Below are 13,465 nucleotides of genomic sequence, written 5' to 3' on the forward strand. Positions count from 1 at the left end.
CAAACGTGGATTTTTTAAAGAATATTTTTTGAAGAATTTTCCAAACGTGGATTTTTTAAAGAATATCTTTTGAAGAATTTTCCAAACGTGGATTTTTTAAACAATATTTTTTGAAGAATTTTCCAAACGTGGATTTTTTAAACAATATTTTTTGAAGAATTTTCCAAACGTGGATTTTTTAAAGAATATTTTTGTAAGCATTTTCCAAATGTGGATTTTTTAAAGAATATTTTTTGAAAGATTTTCCAAACGTGGATTTTTTAATGAATATTTTTTGAAGAACCTTACAAACGTGGATTTTTTAAAGAATATTTTTCAAAGCATTTTCAAAACGTGGATTTTTTAAAGAATATTTTTTGAAGAACCTTACAAACATGGATTTTTTAAAGAATATTTGTTGAAGAACCTTACAAACGTGGATTTTTTAAAGAATATTTTTTGAAGAACCTTACAACCGTGGATTTTTTAAAGAATATTTTTGAAGAACCTTACAACCGTGGATTTTTTAAAGAATATTTTTTGAAGAACCTTACAAACGGGGATTTTTTAAAGAATATTTTTGAAGAACCTTACAAACGTGGATTTTTTAAAGAATATTTTTCAAAGCATTTTCAAAACGTGGATTTTTTAAAGAATATTTTTTGAAGAACCTTACAAACATGGATTTTTTAAAGAATATTTGTTGAAGAACCTTACAAACGTGGATTTTTTAAAGAATATTTTTTGAAGAACCTTACAACCGTGGATTTTTTAAAGAATATTTTTGAAGAACCTTACAACCGTGGATTTTTTAAAGAATATTTTTTGAAGAACCTTACAAACGGGGATTTTTTAAAGAATATTTTTGAAGAACCTTACAAACGTGGATTTTTTAAAGAATATTTTTTGAAGAACCTTACAAACGTGGATTTTTTAAAGAATATTTTTTGAAGAACGTGGATTTTTTAAAGAATATTTTTTGAAGAACCTTACAAACGTGGATTTTTTAAAGAATATTTTTTGAAGAACCTTACAAACGTGGATTTTTTAAAGAATATTTTTTGAAGAACCTTACAAACGTGGATTTTTTAAAGAATATTTTTTGAAGAACCTTACAAACGTGGATTTTTTAAAGAATATTTTTTGAAGAACCTTACAAACGTGGATTTTTTAAAGAATATTTTTTGAAGAACCTTACAAACGTGGATTTTTTAAAGAATATTTTTTGAAGAACCTTACAAACGTGGATTTTTTAAAGAATATTTTTTGAAGAACCTTACAAACGTGGATTTTTTAAAGAATATTTTTTGAAGAACCTTACAAACGTGGATTTTTTAAAGAATATTTTTTGAAGAACCTTACAAACGTGGATTTTTTAAAGAATATTTTTTGAAGAACCTTACAAACGTGGATTTTTTATAGAATTTTCCAAACGTGGATTTTTTAAAGAATATTTTTTGAAGAATTTTCCAAACTTGGATTTTTTAAAGAATATTTTTTTGAAGAATTTTCCAAACGTGGATTTTTTAAAGAATATTTTTTGAAGAACCTTACAAACGTGGATTTTTTAAAGAATATTTTTTGAAGAACCTTACAACCGTGGATTTTTTAAAGAATATTTTTTGAAGAACCTTACAAACGGGGATTTTTTAAAGAATATTTTTTGAAGAACCTTACAAACGGGGATTTTTTAAAGAATATTTTTTGAAGAACCTTACAAACGTGGATTTTTTAAAGAATATTTTTTGAAGAACCTTACAAACGTGGATTTTTTAAAGAATATTTTTTGAAGAACCTTACAAACGTGGATTTTTTAAAGAATATTTTTTGAAGAACCTTACAAACGTGGATTTTTTAAAGAATATTTTTTGAAGAACCTTACAAACGTGGATTTTTTAAAGAATATTTTTTGAAGAACCTTACAAACGTGGATTTTTTATAGACAATTTTTTGAAGAATTTTCCAAACGTGGATTTTTTAAAGAATATTTTTTGAAGAATTTTCCAAACGTGGATTTTTTAAAGAATATTTTTTGAAGAACCTTACAAACGTGGATTTTTTTAAAGAATATTTTTTGAAGAAATTTCCAAACGTGGATTTTTTTAAAGAATATTTTTTGAAGAATTTTCCAAACGTGGATTTTTTTAAAGAATATTTTTTGAAGAATTTTCCAAACGTGGATTTTTTTAAAGAATATTTTTTGAAAAATTTCCCAAACGTGGATTTTTTTAAAGAATATTTTTTGAAGAATTTTCCAAACGTGGATTTTTTTAAAGAATATTTTTTGAAGAATTTTCCAAACGTGGATTTATTTAAAGAATATTTTTTGAAGAATTTTCCAAACGTGGATTTTTTTAAAGAATATTTTTTGAAGAATTTTCCAAACGTGGATTTTTTTAAAGAATATTTTTTGAAGAATTTTCCAAACGTGGATTTTTTTAAAGAATATTTTTTGAAGAATTTTCCAAACGTGGATTTTTTTAAAGAATATTTTTTGAAGAATTTTCCAAACGTGGATTTTTTTAAAGAATATTTTTTGAAGAATTTTCCAAACGTGGATTTTTTTAAAGAATTTTCCAAACATGGATTTTTTAAGAATATTTTTTGAAGAATTTTCCAAACGTGGATTTTTTAAAGAATATTTTTTGAAGAATTTTCCAAACGTGGATTTTTTAAAGAATATTTTTTGAAGAATTTTCCAAACGTGGATTTTTTAAAGAATATTTTTTGAAGAATTTTCCAAACGTGGATTTTTTAAAGAATATTTTTTGTAGAATTTTCCAAACGTGGATTTTTTAAAGAATATTTTTTGAAGAATTTTCCAAGCGTGGATTTTTTAAAGAATATTTTTTGTAGAATTTTCCAAACGTGGATTTTTTAAAGAATATTTTTTTGAAGAATTTTCCAAGCGTGGATTTTTTAAAGAATATTTTTTGAAGAATTTTCCAAACGTGGATTTTTTAAAGAATATTTTTTGAAGAACCTTACAAACGTGGATTTTTTAAAGAATAGTTTTTGAAGAATTTTCCAACGTGGATTTTTTTAAAGAATAGTTTTTGAAGAATTTTCCAAACGTGGATTTTTTAAAGAATATTTTTTGAAGAATTTTCCAAACGTGGATTTTTTAAAGAATATTTTTTGAAGAATTTTCCAAACGTGGATTTTTTAAAAAATATTTTTTGAAAAATTATCCAAACGTGGATTTTTTAAAAAATATTTTTTGAAAAATTATCCAAACTTGGATTTTTTAAAAAATATTTTTTGAAAAATTATTCAAACGTGGATTTTTTAATTTTTTTTTGTAGAATTTTCCAATCGTGGATTTTTTAAAGAATATTTTTTGAAGAATTTTCCAAGCGTGGATTTTTTAAAGAATATTTTTTGTAGAATTTTCCAAACGTGGATTTTTTAAAGAATATTTTTTTGAAGAATTTTCCAAGCGTGGATTTTTTAAAGAATATTTTTTGAAGAATTTTCCAAGCGTGGATTTTTTAAAGAATATTTTTTGAAGAATTTTCCAAACGTGGATTTTTTAAAGAATATTTTTTGAAGAATTTTCCAACGTGGATTTTTTTAAAGAATAGTTTTTGAAGAATTTTCCAAACGTGGATTTTTTAAAGAATATTTTTTGAAGAATTTTCCAAGCGTGGATTTTTTAAAGAATATTTTTTGAAGAATTTTCCAAACGTGGATTTTTTAAAGAATATTTTTTGAAGAACCTTACAAACGTGGATTTTTTAAAGAATATTTTTTGAAGAATTTTCCAAGCGTGGATTTTTTAAAGAATATTTTTTGAAGAATTTTCCAAACGTGGAGTTTTTAAAGATTATTTTTTGAAGAACCTTACAAACGTGGATTTTTTAAAGAATAGTTTTTGAAGAATTTTCCAACGTGGATTTTTTTAAAGAATAGTTTTTGAAGAATTTTCCAAACGTGGATTTTTTAAAGAATATTTTTTGAAGAATTTTCCAAACGTGGATTTTTTAAAGAATATTTTTTGAAGAATTTTCCAAACGTGGATTTTTTAAAGAATATTTTTTGAAGAATTTTCCAAGCGTGGATTTTTTAAAGAATATTTTTTGTAGAATTTTCCAAACGTGGATTTTTTAAAGAATATTTTTTTGAAGAATTTTCCAAACGTGGATTTTTTAAAGAATATTTTTTGAAGAACCTTACAAACGTGGATTTTTTAAAGAATAGTTTTTGAAGAATTTTCCAACGTGGATTTTTTAAAGAATATTTTTTGAAGAACCTTACAAACGTGGATTTTTTAAAGAATAGTTTTTGAAGAATTTTCCAACGTGGATTTTTTTAAAGAATAGTTTTTGAAGAATTTTCCAAACGTGGATTTTTTAAAGAATATTTTTTGAAGAATTTTCCAAACGTGGATTTTTTAAAGAATATTTTTTGAAGAATTTTCCAAACGTGGATTTTTTAAAGAATATTTTTTGAAGAATTTTCCAAGCGTGGATTTTTTAAAGAATATTTTTTGTAGAATTTTCCAAACGTGGATTTTTTAAAGAATATTTTTTTGAAGAATTTTCCAAACGTGGATTTTTTAAAGAATATTTTTTGAAGAACCTTACAAACGTGGATTTTTTAAAGAATAGTTTTTGAAGAATTTTCCAACGTGGATTTTTTTAAAGAATAGTTTTTGAAGAATTTTCCAAACGTGGATTTTTTAAAGAATATTTTTTGAAGAATTTTCCAAACGTGGATTTTTTAAAGAATATTTTTTGAAGAATTTTCCAAACGTGGATTTTTTAAAGAATATTTTTTGAAGAATTTTCCAAACGTGGATTTTTTAAAAAATATTTTTTGAAAAATTATCCAAACGTGGATTTTTTAAAAAATATTTTTTGAAAAATTATCCAAACTTGGATTTTTTAAAAAATATTTTTTGAAAAATTATCCAAACGTGGATTTTTTAAAAAATATTTTTTGAAAAATTATCCAAACGTGGATTTTTTAATAAATATTTTTTGAAAATTTTTCCAAACGTGGATTTTTTAAAAAATATTTTTTGAAAAATTATCCAAACGTGGATTTTTTAAAAAATATTTTTTGAAAAATTATCCAAACTTGGATTTTTTAAAAAATATTTTTTGAAAAATTATTCAAACGTGGATTTTTTAATTTTTTTGAAAAATTATCCAAACGTGGATTTTTTTAAATTTTTTTTTGAAAAATTATCCAAACTTGGATTTTTTAAACAATATTTTTAAAGGGCTATCACAAGGGTGAATTTTTTTAAAGAATATTTTTTGTAGAATTTTCCAAACGTGGATTTTTTAAAGAATATTTTTTGTAGAATTTTCCAAACGTGGATTTTTTTAAGAATATTTTTTGTAGAATTTTCCAAACGTGGATTTTTTAAAGAATATTTTTTGTAGAATTTTGCAAACGTGGATTTTTTAAAGAATATTTTTTGTAGAATTTTGCAAACGTGGATTTTTTAAAGAATATTTTTTGTAGAATTTTCCAAACGTGGATTTTTTAAAGAATAATTTTTGTAAAATTTTCCAAACGTGGATTTTTTAAAGAATATTTTTTGTAGAATTTTCCAAACCTGGATTTTTTAAAGAATATTTTTTGAAAAATTTTCCAAACGTGGATTTTTTAAAGAATATTTTTTGAAGAATTTTCCAAACGTGGATTTTTTAAAGAATATCTTTTGAAGAATTTTCCAAACGTGGATTTTTTTAAACAATATTTTTTGAAGAATTTTCCAAACGTGGATTTTTTAAAGAATATTTTTGTAAGCATTTTCCAAATGTGGATTTTTTAAAGAATATTTTTTGAAAGATTTTCCAAATGTGGATTTTTTAAAGAATATTTTTTGAAAGATTTTCCAAATGTGGATTTTTTAAAGAATATTTTTTGAAAGATTTTCCAAACGTGGATTTTTTAATGAATATTTTTTGAAGAACCTTACAAACGTGGATTTTTTAAAGAATATTTTTCAAAGCATTTTCAAAACGTGGATTTTTTAAAGAATATTTTTTAAGAACCTTACAAACGTGGATTTTTTAAAGAATATTTTTTGAAGAACCTTACAAACATGGATTTTTTAAAGAATATTTTTTGAAGAACCTTACAAACGTGGATTTTTTAAAGAATATTTTTTGAAGAACCTTACAAACGTGGATTTTTTAAAGAATATTTTTTGAAGAACCTTACAAACGTGGATTTTTTAAAGAATATTTTTTGAAGAACCTTACAAACGTGGATTTTTTAAAGAATATTTTTTGAAGAACCTTACAAACGTGTATTTTTTAAAGAATAGTTTTTGAAGAATTTTCCAACGTGGATTTTTTTAAAGAATAGTTTTTGAAGAATTTTCCAAACGTGGATTTTTAAAGAATATTTTTTGAAGAATTTTCCAAACGTGGATTTTTTAAAGAATATTTTTTGAAGAATTTTCCAAACGTGGATTTTTTTAAAGAATATTTTTTGAAGAATTTTCCAAACGTGGATTTTTTTAAAGAATATTTTTTGAAGAATTTTCCAAACGTGGATTTTTTTAAAGAATATTTTTTGAAGAATTTTCCAAACGTGGATTTTTTTAAAGAATATTTTTTGAAGAATTTTCCAAACGTGGATTTTTTTAAAGAATATTTTTTGAAGAATTTTCCAAACGTGGATTTTTTTAAAGAATATTTTTTGAAGAATTTTCCAAACGTGGATTTTTTAAAGAATATTTTTTGAAGAATTTTCCAAACGTGGATTTTTTTAAAGAATATTTTTTGAAGAATTTTCCAAACGTGGATTTTTTTAAAGAATATTTTTTGAAGAATTTTCCAAACGTGGATTTTTTTAAAGAATATTTTTTGAAGAATTTTCCAAACGTGGATTTTTTAAAGAATATTTTTTGAAGAATTTTCCAAACGTGGATTTTTTTAAAGAATATTTTTTGAAGAATTTTCCAAACGTGGATTTTTTTAAAGAATATTTTTTGAAGAATTTTCCAAACGTGGATTTTTTTAAAGAATATTTTTTGAAGAATTTTCCAAACGTGGATTTTTTTAAAGAATATTTTTTGAAGAATTTTCCAAACGTGGATTTTTTTAAAGAATATTTTTTGAAGAATTTTCCAAACGTGGATTTTTTAAAGAATATTTTTTGAAGAATTTTCCAAACGTGGATTTTTTTAAAGAATATTTTTTGAAGAATTTTCCAAACGTGGATTTTTTTAAAGAATATTTTTTGAAGAATTTTCCAAACGTGGATTTTTTTAAAGAATATTTTTTGAAGAATTTTCCAAACGTGGATTTTTTAAAACTATGCTCAGGCTCCAGATGTTCTAGATATTTTATTTAATTGCATTCACACCCGGATATTCAAAAAAAAAAAATTGTTCTCGTGAAGACAGCATACTGAGTATATGGCAAAACCACAGATCGAGGATTTATTGCTCTTATTCCTATTTGTTCAGATGCGTCATCTACTGATTACATGCCAAAATCACAGACTTAAATCGCAGTACATGTGCCAACATTCGTATCTTAATTTTGCATAGGAATACATTATCTTTCCCACGTTCTCTTTTTTTACAGTCAAGTTGCTCAAATTAAGGGGTACATAATGATTACCAACGCCATCTATATGTGAGAATATTTCAATAACAATCATATCAAAGTTTTCCACCATTGCCTGCTATATTGTAGAGTTTTTACCCGGGCAGAAAGCAGAAGAGAGAATATAATGTCATCTAGACGGACAATGACGATTATCTTTTCAATTTTTGCATAAACATATTCTCACATATAGATGTCGTTTGTAATTATTTTCGACGCCTTTATCTGACAAAGAATATATATTGCGATCGCCCGAATGGTAATACTCTCCAAAGCTCGACTTTTGAAAATGAAAGACGATGAAAGACAACATTTTATTTAAATATCAGCGGTTCAACATACATATAAACGAAAAAAATATCTCATGAAAGGCATAAAGGAGCGAGATTAGCCTGAAACTGGATATCGCTGGAGTAGGGAAGACTGGAATGCAATAACGACTATGTTTAATATAGCCACATGTTAGGTAGCTATAGCCAAAAAGCTCTATTGGAGACATGATTGTTTATTACCCTTAAAACTTGTCTAAGTTTTTTCTTCAAAAAAGGCAATAAAGGACCTTTTTCAATATCTCCCACCACTACAACTATTTGTAGCATAGCGTATAAATATTCATATCATTTTTATTTATTAATGTATGTATATCGTCTGAATGAATAGCTTGACAAAAACACTTGCAACAACAACGAATCACAAAAAAGCGGAAATAATACAATAACTATACACATAGAGCAAGAGAGAGGATTGAAAGCGAAAATAAACGAAAAATATACACAAAACAATAAAGTCCAATCAGATGACAATGCGAATGTACAGATGTTTATATGTTTATAATAAATGGTGGATATACATATAAACAAATAAATAATAATAAAAAACATAGCGTATATGTGTTTACACACACACTCGTGCATTTTTGTGAAATGTCCTTAACATATCTGTAGCAAAATAACAGAACAGCAGTAAAAAAACGAAACACACATTATGCCACCCTGACAACATGTTATTAATAAAAAACACACAAATAATAACAAAAACAAGTGCTATTGAAACGAACACTATAAAATGAGCATGTGACAAAAAATACAAACTCACTTGAAAATGAAATTGAAAATTATATTTCATTCATAGAGAGAAGACAGCAATCACAGACTGGTCCTGAATAAAAAACAGAAACACGGAACACATCTACAACATAGTGAATTAAACTACATGAAATGTGTCAACAACAAAACGAATTCCACCAAAAGAAGTGGAAAACTGAATATATGTCAATGCAAAAACTGCGAAAAAAAAAGAACATTTGCAAAATTATGAAATATTTATTCGTTATTTGGGCCATATTATGTCCCAAGGCAAAGGGTTATTGTTCGACAAAAAACAAGCTTTTAATGAAATATTGAATGTATCGATGGTTTGTTTTTTACGCTCCAAAAATTCATTTTCACTCTGAAATTGAACTGAAATGTGAATATTGTGTCGTCATCTTTGCTTTTCAAGTCAAGTTTAGGAGGATATTGAGGCAATTGCATATCCATCTACATGTGAGAATATAACAGATCGTTGAAGTTGTCAATAACGATTAGAACCGCCACCCATATGTGAAATCATAACAATACAAACCATAGCAAAGCTTCTCACCCTAGTCCGGCTACATTGAGGAGTTTTTACCTGGTTTCAGTAGATTCTATTCCGTTGCCTAGATAACTAAAAAGAGTAATACTATACTTCATAGAAGCTTCGAAGCATACAAGAATTTCTTAAAAAAATATATCCACAGGTTAGGAGAACCTGGTGACCAATCAGACTTCATAAATGTCACCCCAATGTTCTACAAATTTTTGATTGATTGATTACCTCTTGATCAAAGTCCAGTCAAAACCGTTAAATGTACGATTCTGCTACTTTATTATTGGGGTTGCTCATGATGCTAAAGTCGAGATAGGGCAGCGTTTTAAGGAATTCGTCCTGGAAGAACATTTTTGCATTATATTGTAGTAAATTTGATTCTTCCCGTTCCTGTTTTGTATTGTAAAGAGCGCCATCTATACTTCAATTAAAACACTGGCAAAGATATATAATACAATAAGATGGGACATTTCCACTGCTACTATACATCGGCAGATGGCGCTGGTGGTCTAACATAATGTGGTGTTACAATTGGTCTGTTCATTTACGTGCAAGAATCTTCAAGTTTTACCACTTTTTACTCGAGAAGCGTTCCTTTACTTCAGGCACCATACAATTCATATGGAAGCAGTTTACAACTTTTACTACTTTTGCTGGTTTTACCATTTTCAAAAGTAAAGGAACAGACCAAATATTGTGACATGAATTATGTTATATTTAACATAGTTCACATTGGTGTACGCTTTTGTTTCTGTTAATTGTATGTTATACATAAGCGCCCTCTATGTTTGAATATTAAAAATTAACTCCATTATGCATGATGTCCAATCTTTACCATTGTATGTCTTTGCAAGAGAAATAAGTAAAGAGGACAGTAGAACACTACTACTTGGGAGTGGCGTAGTGCATTGCATAGTGTGTCAGACTACCAACCCAAAGGCCCCAGGTTCGAATCCCGGCGGATGAGGAAAATTATTTCAAAGTGGTTTTCGAATATTTATAAGAAGAGACTTACATCCCCCTCCAGATGAATTCCATCCGAAGCCCCCTGATATCCTAAAACCAACCTCAGCATCTACATCAGCACAAGAGGATAACCCAAATATGAATGGTAGGAAATAGCGCCCCCCAGAGGAAAAATGACATCACTAAATTAGCAAGGACCCCAACCACTGCACTAATGATAGGAGGCGTTGTTCCTAGGAAACGATAGATGGCAGCCCCATCCATAGGACAGGTTACAGTACACCAATCATCTGCTTAGCTAGAAACTTAAAAGGTTAACGAAACTGAAAATGAGCAAAAGTAACAAAGGATCTTTTGGCAATGACCTTTGACACACGAAACAGGACGAGCATTGCGCAATGGAATGTACGAACTCTTTGTAAAGCATCGAGGCCTGCACAACTTTGGTATAAGCGCAATGAGATGGAGTAAAAGCGATGAACTAAACACAGAAAACGGCAACCATGTACTATACAGTGGAAAAGAAAATTGTGGTGAAAGCGGAGTTGGGATCATGATGTCGAAGAACGCTAGGAGGTCGCTTCAGCCATGGAAACCAATATCTAACCGTGTGATTATGGCTCGATTCAAGAGTAATGTAAGACATGTCACCATAGTACAGTGCTATGCACCCACAGAGGATGCTGAAGGCTCCGTGAAAGGTGAATTCTACGCACAACTAACATCCACGCTTAATGAAATTTGGAGAGGAGACATCATAATTCTCATGGGTGACTTTAACGCAAAAATAGGGAGCGACAACTCCAATGCTCAATCAACAATGGGAAAGCATGGATGTGGATTTAAAAACAATAATGGAGAGCGCTTCATAGAACTGTGTACAACATTTCAACCTGTCATTGGTGGCTCCATCTTCCCGCACAAGGAGATTCATAAATACACATGGACATCACCGAGCGGCAATACTCACAACCAGATAGATATGCATGGGTAGAAGATGGGGGAGCTCGCTGTCAGACGACAGAAATAAAAGAAGCGCAGGCATTGACAGTGACCACGACCTCATCATAGGCGAAATCAAAATCAAATTGAAATGCCAAAGAAGAAACAACAGACACAGATGGCGGAAACAACTACGCCTACAACAACTCCAAAACAACACAACCAGAAACACCCTAGCCACGGCAATACGCGAAAAGTTACCAACAAACAAATACCACACCATCAAGTTGCGGAAGATACACTGGGCGTAGGCCAAAAAAACACAAAATCTGGATATCAGACGACACCTGGAACCTAATTTCTCAAAAGTAAAAGGATCAGCAGGAGACGATGGTTTACCGGAAGAAACTTTACAGGCCGGCGCTAACATTGGTCATTGGTGGCTCCATCTTCCCGCGCAAGGAGATTCATAAATACACATGGACATCACCGAGCGGCAATACTCACAACCAGATAGATCACATATGCGTGTGTAGAAGATGGAGGAGCTCGCTGTCAGACGTCAGAAATAAAAGATACGTGAAATTTTATCAACAAACCAACACCACACATGGGAACAAATCACATCAACATACCATCAAGTTGCGGACGATACACTGGGAGTAGTCCAAAAATACAGAAATATCTGGATATCAGACGACACTTGGATCCTAATTTCTCAAAGAGGTGAACTTAAGATGCAGTTGAATAACAACAATATCACAAGAGAGCAGTATAAACAAATACCTAAACAAGTAAAGAAAGCTGCAAGAAAAGACAAAAGAAAGTACCTAGAAGATCTGGCAAAAAACGGCAAAGGAAGCAGGAAGCCAGAATAACATGAGAAAATTACACCGGACGATAGATAGTCTAACAAACCGAAGGTGTACCAGGAATCAAGCAGTAAAAGAATAACGATGAACAAGTTCAAAGATGGAGAGAACTTACTTACTTGGAGAGAACATTTCGAAGAAATTAGCAACGTTGGAAACACCATCGAATACAACGAAATGTACAATAGCCGTCCAAGGGAAAATACGTGGAATATACCCTGTAACCCTCCCAACTTGAATGAAATAAAAGAGGAAGTGGAACAAATAAAATGTAACCAATCAGCAGGAGATGATGGTTCACCGGTAGAAGCTCTATAGACCGGCGCTAAAACCGCAGCTCACATCATATCAGCTTGGGAAGAGGAAAGACTCTCTCTAACATGGTAGAAAGGTATCATTGTTAAGTTACCCAAAAATTACGACTTGAAAGACAACTTGAGAGGAATAACCCTGCTCAACACCATCACCAAGATACTAACAGTTATAATACAAGAAAGGATTCAAAGACAAATAGAAAACATTCTGAGAGATGAACAAGCTGGCTTCAGACCAAATAGAAGCTGTGTAGACCAGGCCAACACCCTACGAGTCATAATAGAACAATCGATTTCATCGATTTCAAGAAAGCCTTCGACACCATGATACGAACAGCCATATGGAAAGCATTGACCCAAAAGGGAGTACCCCAGAAATAATCAGAATAATAAAAGCGATGTACGAGAATGCAAAACTCTCAGTTCATCATAACGGAAACATAAGTCAACCATTCCTCACAAACGCGCGAGTAAGACAAGGATGCCCTCTGTCACCCTACTGTTCACAATTGTACTGGATGAAATAATGAATGAAGTCTGCTCTCAGAGAAGAGGCATAACATGGAGTCTCTCACGATAACTCGAAGACTTAGACTATGTGGATGATATATTCCTTCTCACTCACAAGATATCCAACATGCAGTCAAAATTAGAAGACCTGGAGAGACTTGCTCGTAATGTTAAACTTGAGATTAACATCAAGAATAAAAAGACCATGAGAATAAACAACACCAGTACATAGCACATCATGTTACAAGGCCAAGCAAATGAAGATGCCGATAGCTTCTGCTATCTAGGAAGCACTGTAAGAACGAATGGCGGTGCAGAAACGGAAGTAATCAATAGGCTATCTAAAGCAAGAGCAGCTTTTGGACGTCTTTAAGTTGTATGGAGAAGCACACATATTATCCAGGAAAACCAAAATATTCGAAGCTTGTATAAAATCGATTCTACTATAAGGCAGTGAAACCTGGCTTGTGTCTAACACCATCACGCCAAAGCTACAGGTATTCATAAACAAATAAACAAATGCCTCAGGATCATATGCATGATATTCTGGCCCACCACCATAAGTAACATAGAACTATGGAACTTAACAAACCAGGAAACCATACAAAAGCAGATTAGACGTAGGAAATGGAGGTGGATTGGCCACACCTCAAGGAAAAATGTTCATAGCATAACC

The 13,465-nt window shown here is 29.6% G+C and overlaps 1 protein-coding gene across 4 annotated transcripts in view; it reads left to right on the top strand.

Annotated features, from left to right (window-relative positions):
• Positions 1-13,465, top strand: part of Lar (tyrosine-protein phosphatase Lar) — a 992,349-nt gene that overhangs the window by 23,559 nt on the left and 955,325 nt on the right. The window lies entirely within an intron of this gene.

The sequence above is a fragment of the Musca autumnalis genome, unplaced genomic scaffold (genome assembly GCF_047663935.1).
Source record: "Musca autumnalis isolate F117 unplaced genomic scaffold, ASM4766393v1 scaffold_2, whole genome shotgun sequence".
Classification (NCBI taxonomy): Eukaryota; Metazoa; Arthropoda; class Insecta; order Diptera; family Muscidae; genus Musca; species Musca autumnalis.